This window comes from Elephas maximus, chromosome 3 (assembly GCF_024166365.1).
Source record: "Elephas maximus indicus isolate mEleMax1 chromosome 3, mEleMax1 primary haplotype, whole genome shotgun sequence".
Classification (NCBI taxonomy): domain Eukaryota; kingdom Metazoa; phylum Chordata; class Mammalia; order Proboscidea; family Elephantidae; genus Elephas; species Elephas maximus.
The window spans coordinates 35,927,405-35,938,455 of NC_064821.1; the positions used below are offsets into that span (position 1 = coordinate 35,927,405).

The 11,051-nt window shown below is 42.1% G+C and overlaps 1 pseudogene; it reads left to right on the forward strand.

The window, feature by feature from the left end:
- The first annotated feature begins 1,277 nt into the window (after positions 1-1,277).
- LOC126071622 (olfactory receptor 10H2-like) lies at positions 1,278-2,284 on the forward strand (annotated as a pseudogene).
- The last annotated feature ends 8,767 nt before the right edge of the window (positions 2,285-11,051 follow it).

An 11,051-nucleotide genomic window follows, 5' to 3' on the forward strand; every position in this document is an offset into this window, starting at 1 on the left:
GTGACTTCCAGCTGAAGATAGCCTTTAGGGAGTAGTTTGGCCTTAAAATTCAGACAGGATTTGAACTCATGGAGATGGGGAGAAGCACAGAAGCAGCAGCATGAACAAAGGCTAGCTGGCATAGTATAATAATAAACCAAAACCAAACCCGTTACCGATAAGTCAATTCCAACTCATAGCAACCCTAAAGGACAGAGTAGAACTGCCCCATAGGGTTTCCAAGGAATGTCTGGTGGATTCGAACTGCTGAACTTTTTGATTAGCAGCTGTAGTTCTTAACCACTATGCCACCAGGGTTTCCAGTATAATAATCAAACCCATTAATAGTGATAGTAAATATAGTAGTCATAACAATTATTGTATTGGGCAGATCTGTGGCAAAAGACCTCTTTAAAATCTTAAAAAGCAAAAATGTCAGTTTGATGACTGAGGAGTGCCTGCCCAATCCATGGTATTTTCATTTCCTTCATATGCACATGGAAACTGGACAGTAAAAAAGGAAGACGAAGAAGAATTGATGTATTTGAATTGTGGTGTTGGTGAAGAGTATTGGCTATATCGTGGATTGCCAAAAGAATGAGCAAATCCATCCTGGAGGAGGTACAGCCAGAATGTTCCATAGAAGCAAGGATGGAGAGACTTCTTCTTGCTTACTTTGGACATGTCATCAGGAAGAACCAATCGCTGGAGAAGGACATCATGCCTAGTAAAATAGAGGGTCAGTGAAAATGAAGGAGACCTTCAATGAAACAGGATTGACACAGTGGCTGCAACAATGAGCTCAAACATACCAGCAACTGTGAGGATGGCACAGGACTTGGCAACATTTCATTCTGTTATGCGTAAGGTTGCACTGTACATGCATGATTTTATTTAAACCTCAACACAGCTCTGAGAAGTAGAAAAAGGAACAACACAAGCCAAGCCATTTGCCATTGAGTTGATTACAACTCGTGGTCAGACTAGAACTGTGCTCTGTAGGGTTTTCAATGGCTGTGACTTTCAGAAGTAGATCTCCAGGATTTTCTTCCAAGATGCCTCTGGGTGGATTCAAACTGCCAACCTTTTGGTTAGTAGCCAAGTGCTTAACTGTGCTACCCAGGGACTCCTGTGAAGTAGAGACCATTATTACCAATGACATTTGCAGATGGACTAACCATGGTTTGGAGACATGAAAGAACTGCTCCAGGAACTCCTCCCAGGGAGGGCTCACTGGAAACCTTGTTTTCCTAACCACTGGGATTCCTTTGCTCTCTCCCCTACCAGGTGAGGCTGCCATGCTGGCACAGAACCACAGCACAGTATCTGAGTTCATCCCCATTGGCTTCTCCACCTCCCCCCACTTTCAGCTGATGTTCTTCCTGCTGTTCCTGCTGATGTACCTGTTCACACTGCTGGGGAACCTGCTCATCATGGCCACCATATGAAGCAAGCACAGCCTCCACACACCCATGTACCTCTTCCTGTGTGCCCTCTCCATCTCTGAGATCCTCTACACCTTCGCCATCATCCCACACATGCTGGTCGACCTGCTCTCCACCTGCCATGCCATTGCCTTTGTGGCCTGTGCCAGCCAGATGTTCTTCTCCTTCATGTTTGGCTTCACCCGCTCATTCCTGATCACCGTCATGGGCTACGACTGCTATGTGGCCATCTGCCATCCTGTGCGACAACGTCCTCATGAGGCCCCAGGGCTGCACCTGCCTGGTGGCCTGGTCCTGGGCTGGGGGCTCCGTCATAGGGATGGTGGTGACCATGGCTGTTTTCAACCTCAACTTCTGTGGACCCAATGAGGCCCACCATTTCTTATGTCACGTCCCACCACTATTGAAGTTGGCTTGTGGAGGTAATATGCCAGCTGTGGCCATGGGTGTAGGATTGGTGTGTATCACAGCCCTGCTGGGCTACTTTCTCCTCATGCTCCTCTCCTATGCCTTCATCGTGGCTGCCATCTTGAAAATCCCCTCTGCTGAAGGTAGGTACAAAGCCTTCTCCACCTGCACATCCCACCTTATCGTAGTCATTGTGCACTATGGCTTTGCCTCTGTTATTTACCTCAAGCCCAAGGGTCCCCACTCAGAGGTAGGTGATACCCTGATGGCCACCACCTACACAGTCCTCACACCCTTCCTCAGCCCCATCATCTTCAGCATCAGGAACAAGGAACTGAAGAACGCTCTGAAGAAGACCTTCCTCAGCAAACTCTATCCTTCCAGCACTTGAGTGGCCAGTGTGGAGATGGAGGTGGAATATGGAAATAGGATGACCATCCTCTCATCTGTACAATGGCATGACTACTGCCTACCCTGAAAAACTGGGGTCCCTGGGTGGTGCAAATGGTTAATGCTGTTGGCTGCTAACTGAAAGGTTGGCGGTTCGAGTCCACCTGGAAGCACCTAGGAAGAAAGGCCTGGAAATCTACTTCTAAAATATCAGCCATTGAAAGCCCTAAGGAGAAAAGCACTATACTGACACACATGGGGTTGCCATGAGTTTGAATGACTTGACAAATAGTGGTTACAGGCAACATGAGAGACTGGTGTAAGGATTTGTGTATGGGAAAACACCCATCATATAGCAGGTACTCCATGAATGCTAGAATTTTTTCTTCTTCTCTTGGTCTGTGAGAGCTTTATTGAGATACAATTCACTCATTCAAAGTATACAATTCAATGGTTTCAACCACCACCACAATCAATTTTAGACATTTTTATCACCCAAAAAAGAAACTCCATACCCATTAGCAGTAACTCTTCACTTCCTCTCAATTCTCCTGTTACGGATTGAATTGTGCCCTCCAAAAATATGTGTCCTAAATCCGAACTTCTATGCCTGTTGTTATGATCGCATTTGTGAATGGGTTGTCTTTGTTATGTTAAAGACACAGGATTAGTATAGGGTATGTCTTAAATCAATCTCTTTTAAGATATAAAAGGGATTAAACAAGCAAGTGAAAGGAGCAGAGATGGGGGAAGAGAGATGCCAAGCCACATAAAGATCGCCCAGGAGCAGAAGCTCAAAGAGACAAAGACCTTCATCCAGAGCCAAAAGAGAAAGCCTTTCCCTAGAGCCTGCACCCTGAATTCAGATTTCTAGTCTAAACTGTGAGAAAATAAATTTCTGTCTGTTCAAACCACTTACTTGTGGTATTTCTGTTATAGCAGCACTAGATCCCTAAGACACCCGCCTCCTCAGCCCTAGGACAGCACATTCCTTCACTCCAGTCTCTATTTTCACATCCATTCACCCAGCTTCTGACCCCCTCTGCTCACTCATCTCCCCTCCAGACAGGTCTCATGTGTCCACTTGATCCATGAAGCTCATTCTTCACCAGTACCATTTTCTATCACATAGTCCAGTCCAATCCCTGTCTGAAGAGTTGGCTTTGGGAATGGTTCCTGTCTTGGGCTAACAGTAGGTCTGAGGGCCATGACCTCCAGGGTTCTTCAAGTTGTCTCGGTCAGACCGTTAAGTCTGGTCTTTTTGCGAGAATTTGAGGTCTGCATTCCACTGCTCTCCTGCTCCCTCAGAAGTTCTCTGTTGTGTTCCCTGTCAGGGCAGTCATCAGTTGTAGCCGGGCACCACCTAGTTCTTCTTGTCTCACGCTGATGTAGCCTCTGGTTTATGTGGTCCTTTCTGTCTCTTGGGCTCATAATTACCTTGTGTCTTTGGTGTTCTTCATCCTCCTTTGCTTCAGGTGGGTTGAGACCCACTGATGCATCTTAGATGGCGACTTGCTAGCGTTTAAGACCCCAGACGTCACTGAACTTACCAATTCTTGACACTTCACATAAATGTTGTTATTGTTGTTAGCTTCTGTGCAGTTGGCCCCTGACTCATGGAGACTCCATGCACAATGGAAGGAAACACTGCCTGGTCCTATATCATCCCCATGATCAATTACCGATTGGACCCTTGTGATCCACAGGGTTTTCACTGGCTGATTTTCAGAAGTAGATTGCTAGGTTTTTATCTTAGTCTTAGTCTGGAAGCTCTGCTGAATCCTATTTAGCATCACAGCAACACGCAAACTTCTACTGACAGATGGGTGGTGCCTATGTGTGAGGCGCATTGGCCAGGAATTTAACCTGGGCTCCTGCATAGAAGGCAAGGATTCTGCCTCTGAACCACTACTACCCCCTTAACATAAATAGAATCATACAATATGTGATCTTTTGTACCTGGCTTCTTTCATTTAGCATAATCTTTTTGAGGTTCACCCATATTGTAGCATGTATCATTACTTCACTCCTCTGTATTGTTAAGAAAAATGCATTGTATGGCTATACTGCATTTTTATTTACCCATTCATCAGTTGATGGACAACTTTTAGCTATTATGCATAATACTTCTGTAAACATTTACACAGAGTTTTTGTGTGCACATATGTTATCATTTCTCTTGGGTATATACCTACGAGTAGAACTGTGTGTTGATGTGACACTGAAAGCTATGCCACTGGTATTTCAAATACCAGCAGGGTTACCCTTGGTGGACAGGTTTCAGCAGAGCTTCCAGATTAAGACAGACTAGGAAGAACGACCTGGCAGTGTACTTCTGAAAAAATTGGCCAGTGAAAACCTTATGAATAGCAGCAGAATATTGTCTGATATAGCACCACAAGATGAGCCCCTTAGGTTGGAAGACACTGAAAAGACAACTGTGGAAGAGCTGCCTCCTCAAAATAGAGTCAACCTTAATGACGAGGATGGAGTCAAGCATTCGGGACCATCATTTGTTGTTGTGACATGACACAAAATGAAAAGAAACAGCTGCAAATATCCATTAATAATCAGAACTAGAATGTACAAAGAATGAATCTAGGAAGTCATCAAAAATGAAAAGGAACACAAAAAGATTGCTATCCTACGCATTAGTGAGATGAAATGGACTGGTATTGGCCATTTTGAATCAGATAATCATATGGTGTACTATGCCAGGAGTGACAAATTGGAGAGAAATGGCATCACATTGGTTGTCAAAAAGAACATTTCAAAATCTATCCTAAAGTACAATGCTGTCAGTGATTGGATAATATCCATATGCCTACAAGGAAGACCAGTTAATACAATTATTATTCAAATTTACACACCAACCACTAAGGCCAAAGATGAAGGAATTGAAGATTTTTAGCAAATTCTGCAGTCTGAAATTGATCAAACATGCAATCAGGATGCATTGATAATTATTGGCGATTGGAATGTGAAAGTTGGAAATGAAGAAGGATTGGTAGTTGGAAAATATGGCCTTGGTGATAGATATGATGCTGGAGATCACATGGCAAAATTTTTCAAGACCAATGACTTCTTCAAATACCTTTTTCAACAACATAAATAGCAATTACACATGTGTACTTCACCAGAAAGGAATACACAGGAATCAAATCGACTAAACAAATCATCAATTGCTCACATGTAAATTCAAGTTGAAGTTTAAGAAAATTAGAACAAGTCTATGAGAGACAAAGTACGACCTTGAATACATCCCACTTGAATTTAGAGACTACCTCAAGAATAAATTTGACACATTGAACACTAATGACGACATAAAGTACCTCATACATGAAGAAAGCAAGAGGTCATTGAAAAGACCGGAAAGAAAGAAAAGACCAAAATGGATGTCGGAAGAGACTCTGAAAGTTGCTCTTGAATATAGAGTAGTTAAAGCAAAAGGGAGAAATGATGCAGTAAAAGAGCTGAACAGACGTTTTCAAACAGTGGTTCAAGAAGACAAAGTAAAGTTCAAAGACCTGAAGAGAGAAAGCCAAAAGAGAAGAACATGCTCGGCATTTCTCAAGCTGAAAGAACTGAAGAGAAAATTCAAGCCTCAAGTTGCAATATTGAAGGATTCTACAGGGAAAATATTAAAAGACACAGGAAACATCAAAAGAAGACAGAAGGAATACACAGAGTCACTGTACCAAAAAGATTTGGTCGACATTCAGCCATTTCAGGAGGTAGCATTCGATTAAGAGGTATGTGATACCAGTCATCCTCTTTCTCTAGCCACTCCTGTTATCGCCCAATGAGCTCGTGAACAAAGAGGCCATGGTGGCAAGGATGGCAGTTTTGTATGGGCTCAGAAACATGGACTTGCATTCACCAAGGCCAACTTGGGTACAGCCACTGCTGAGTGCCCAATCTGGCAGCAGAAGAGACCAACGCCGAGTCCCTGATAAGGTCCTATTCCTCAAGGCCATCAGCCAGCAACCTGGTGGCAGGTTGATTACATTGGACCCCTTCCATCATGGAAAAGGCAGCATTCTGTTCTTACTGGAATAGATACTTACTCTGGATACTGATTTGCCTTCCCTGCAGGCGATGCTTCTGCTGAAACTACCAGCTGTGGACTTACAGAATGCCCTATCCCACACAGCATCGTCTCAGATCAAGGGACTCACTTCATGGTAAATGAAGTGTGGCAATGGGCCCATGCTTATAGAATTCACTGATCTTGCCATGTTCCCCAGCATCCTGAAGAAGCTGGCTTAATAGAATGATGAAATGGCCATCTAAAGACACAATTATAGCACCAGCTGGATGACAATACCTTGCAGGGTTGGGCAACGTTCTCCAGGAGGCTGTATATCCTCTAAACCAGCACCTGATATATGATGCAGTTTCTCCCATAGCCAAGATTCATGTGTCCAGGAATTAAGGAGTGGAAATGGGGATGGCACCAATTACTATTACCCCTTCTAGTAGCCCAATCTCAAAATTTTTGCTTCCTGTTCCTGTGACCCTATTCCCTGCAGGTTTAGAGGTCTTATTTTAAAGGGTGGAATGCTCTTACCAGGGGACACATCATGGATTCCATTGAATTGGAAGTTAAGAATGCCACCTGGCCACTTTTGGCTCCTCATGCCTCTGAATCAACAGGAAAGGAAGGAAGTTACTGTATTGGCTGGTTTGATTGATCCAGATTACCAAGAGGAAATTGGATTGATATTAATAATTGAGGTAAAGAAGAGTATGTCGGGAATACAGGAGACCCTTTAGGACATCTCTTAGTACTACCATGCCCTGTGGTTAAAGTCAATGGAAAACTACAGCAACTCAATTCCGATATGACTACTAATGGTACAGACTGTTCAGTAATGAAAGTTTGGGTCACCCCACCAGGCAAAGAACTATGACTAGCTGAGGTGCTTGCTTAGGGCAAAGGGAATATGAAATGGATGGTGGACGAAGGTAGTTCTAAATACGCTATGACCACATTACCGGTTGCAGCAACAAGGATTATTGTAATTGTTATGAGTATGTCTTCTTTGTTTGTGTGCATCAAATATTTTTGTTTTCTTCCCTTATAAAATATAAGATTAATCAGGGTATGTGCATTTTCAGTTGTACGTGAGTTAACTGTATTGTGTTAGCTACAAGTATGACTTTATAATTGTCTTTATTTAGAGATTATGTATGGTTTAATGAGATGTGAAATCCCTCGTTCCACGTCCTCTCCTTAACCCGTCTTGAATTTTTGGCAGTTCTCTGTCCATGTACTGCTGCAACCATTTTTTAATAATCTTCAAAAATTTTTACTTGCCTGTGATATTAATGATATTGTTTGATAATTTTCACCTCCTGTTGGATCACCTTTCTTTGGGATGGGCACAAATACGGATCTCTTCCAGGCGGTTGACCAGGTGGCTGTTTTCCAATTTCTTGGCATAGATGAGTGAGCATCTTCAACACTGCATTCATTTGTTGAGGCATCTCAGTTGACATTCCATCAATTCCTGGAGCCTTGTTTTTCGTCAATACCTTCAGTGCAACTTCGACTTCTTCCTTCAGCACCATCAGTTCTTGATCATATGCTACCTCCTGAATTGTTGAACATTGACCCGTTGTTTTTGATACAGTGAATCCATGTATTCTTTTCATCTTCTTTTGATGCTTCCTGCATTGTTCAACACTTTGCACATAGAATCTTTTAAAATTGCAACTCCAGGCTTGAAATTTTTGTTTAATTCTTTCAGCTTGAGAAATGTCAAGTGTGTTTTTCCCTTTTGGTTTTCTAACTCCAGGTCTTTGCACATTTTGTTGTAATACTTTGTCTTCTCTAGCCACACTTTTAAATCTTCTGTTCAGCTCTTTTACTTGATCATTTCTTCGTTTTGCTTTAGCCACTCTACATTCAAGAGCAAATTTCAGAGTCTCTTCTGACACCCATTTTGGTCTTTTCTTCCTTTTCTGTCATTTTAATGAACTTTTGCTTTCTTTATGTGTGATGTCCTTGCTGTCATCCCACAATTTATCTGGTCTTTGGGCATTAGTGTTCAATGTGTCAAATCTATTTTTGAGATGGTCTCTAAATTCAGATGGGATATACTCAAGGTCGTATTTTGGTTCTTGTGGACTCGTTCTAATTTTCTTCATCTTCAACCTGAACTTTCATATGAGCAAGCTCTTTAGTATTCAGCAGGTGCCTCAATTATCATTTTTAGGTGCTCTTACTCACTGTTGAAAATAAGGGAAGAATCCCCCTCCACCCCTGCCCATTTTTTCAGAATTCACTTTAATAACTTGCCACTACATATTGTTTCTTTGAGTCTTTGAAAAGTATGTATATCTATCTCCTCAAGGACCTGGCAGCCACCTCTTTGAAACGTAACTTCAAGTAACCCTCCCCTACCTTCCTGTTCTGTGAAAGGAGATTATCATAACCTCTAGTAGTCTAGCCCCAAATTGCAAATCTACCTCCTGGCCATTGAAATACTAGAAAATTAACAATTTTATCTTGAAAACATGAATGTAATGGGTTGTGAGAAACCATTTTAATTCTCTTGGAATCCAGATTTCTGGAGTCCGTGGAGTTGGTGTGACCCACCCAGGCCATTTGCCCTTAAGTGTCCTTTTGAATCTTGAGCCTTGAAGAAACTAGTTTCCAGAAGTCACGTTCAAGTCAAACAATAGCCGAGTAGGCGGCTTAGTGGAGACTGTTTTGCCTGAGGCTTTGGGTTCTTTTGGAGGATTATCTATGTGCAGTCAGTTTCAAGAAACAGAACTCCAGGTTTTGACTAGAAGCTGTGCTTTAGAATAAGTTGTTATTATGACAACACTGTTTTGGCCCCATTTCCATGACAATGAAGACGGGGTGGGGTATAAGAGTCTTTGGAGGCTTTCTAATCATCAGAACTCTTATGACCCCTTAGTTAAAATGTTACCCCATTGTCCAAATTGCATATTCAAAAACTTCAATCAATTTCTACTATTGAGTTACTGTGATTTTTATTTGTGTATCCACCTAGCTATATAAAGGGTCAAATTTCTCTCTGTCTTCACACCCTCTTTAGTGGATTGCCTGATGTAATACAGTTTGATTTAATTTTTATTCAGTCATAAAACTTTTCTTTCTCTTCATTTTTGTGGAGAGGTTTTCTGGGATGGGAGTGGTTTTTTTTTTTTTTTTTTTTTTTAGTAACTTTTCCCCAGCAAATGCCATCCTCAGTATTATCTGCTGGAAAATACCTATGTGTCTTTCAAGGCCCTCCAGCTTCAATGGTACCTCTTCCACAAATCTGGATAGTTGGACACGTTCTTCCCTCTAGGTTCTGTCAGCATCTTGGGATCATTCATTCAGTAATACAGTCAATACCTGCTTATTCAGCATCTGTTTTATGGCAAAATGTCCTGGTTGCTAGGGATTGCCCTGTGAGTTTTAATTTTCAAAGAAATTGAAATGCTCAGATTTATCACACATAAACTCATTTAGTTTATTGCAAGGTAGTCATGGCAAGGCAGGCAAATAAGACCAAAAGACATTCAGTTGTGACTGGAGAGTCAGGGTTAACAATTACAATGTCAGTTCAATGGTTAGAGTCCAAGTATTTAGGCTTCAGGCTTTTACCTTTAATGTGGGGTCTTAAGAGGTAAGCTTAATCACCAGTATGTCCTCCATGGAGGTGCCTCAGTGCTAGGGCTTCAGGTCTGTGGAGGCAAGGTGAGGCTGTCTCAGGCAGAGCTCTGGCAGCACTGGGTCTTTGGAGAGCTCCAGAGACTTGATCAGACAAACAGAAGTAGAAACCAGTTGCCTCTGACTTGCTCTCAGTGGAAGGGTGAAAGCCCTTCCTCCCCCCCTTTTTTTTGTATGATTTTAGTCCCTCTTGACTTAACTGAAGGAGCCCTGGTGACACAGATTTTAAGTGCTCTGCTAACCTAAATGTCTGTGGTCTGAACCCATCAGCCACTCTGTGGGAGAAAGATGTGGCAGTCTGCTTCTGTAAAGATTACAGCCTTGGAAACCCTATGGGACAGTGCAGTGGTTAAAGCTCTCAGCTGCTAACCAAAACGTAGGCAGTTCGCACCCGCCAGTCGCTCCACAGGAGAAAATGTGGCTGTCTGCGTCTGTAAAGATTTACAGCCTTGGAAACCCTATGGGCAGTTCTACTCTGTTCTATAGGGTTGCTATGAGTCACCAATGAGTTGGTCTTGCCTGATAACAGTCTGTTAGTGTGGTGCCTGATTCACATGGCATCAAGATAACCTATGTCATAGTTCCATAATCAGGGGTGCAATATAGATAAACTAAAGGCTGTGTCATGTTTGTTAGAGTGAATCAGTTGTGTTACAATGAGGTAGCTGGCTATAATATTAGAGCTCATGCAGAACAACAGAGATGTTTATTCATCAATTAAAATTTAACCTAAATGTCTAAGTCACACCTTGTGTGTTTAACATATTCTATTTCAAATCATCACATTATGTTGAAAATATAATCATGTATTAATTCAGAAGAATAACACAACATTTGATTGTTCTATGATTTAATAAACAATTGGCAAATTGGAGCAATGTTCCCTCATGCAAGAGGAAGCCATTTCCAGAAAACAAAGAATTCACAGACTTAATTAACTTTTGCTTAAAGAATACAAGTTCCCATGGTGATTAAGTATTAAATGCCTACTGAGTCAACATTAAAAAGGAAACTTCATGGAAAATTTGCCCCTTAACCCACCGGTAGTCTCGAGACCTCCAGACATGCTGAGGCCCTAACTCACTGCCTCCTAGCCAGATGGGCAATGTTTACATTTCAAAAAGTTTTGAGTTAAAGCT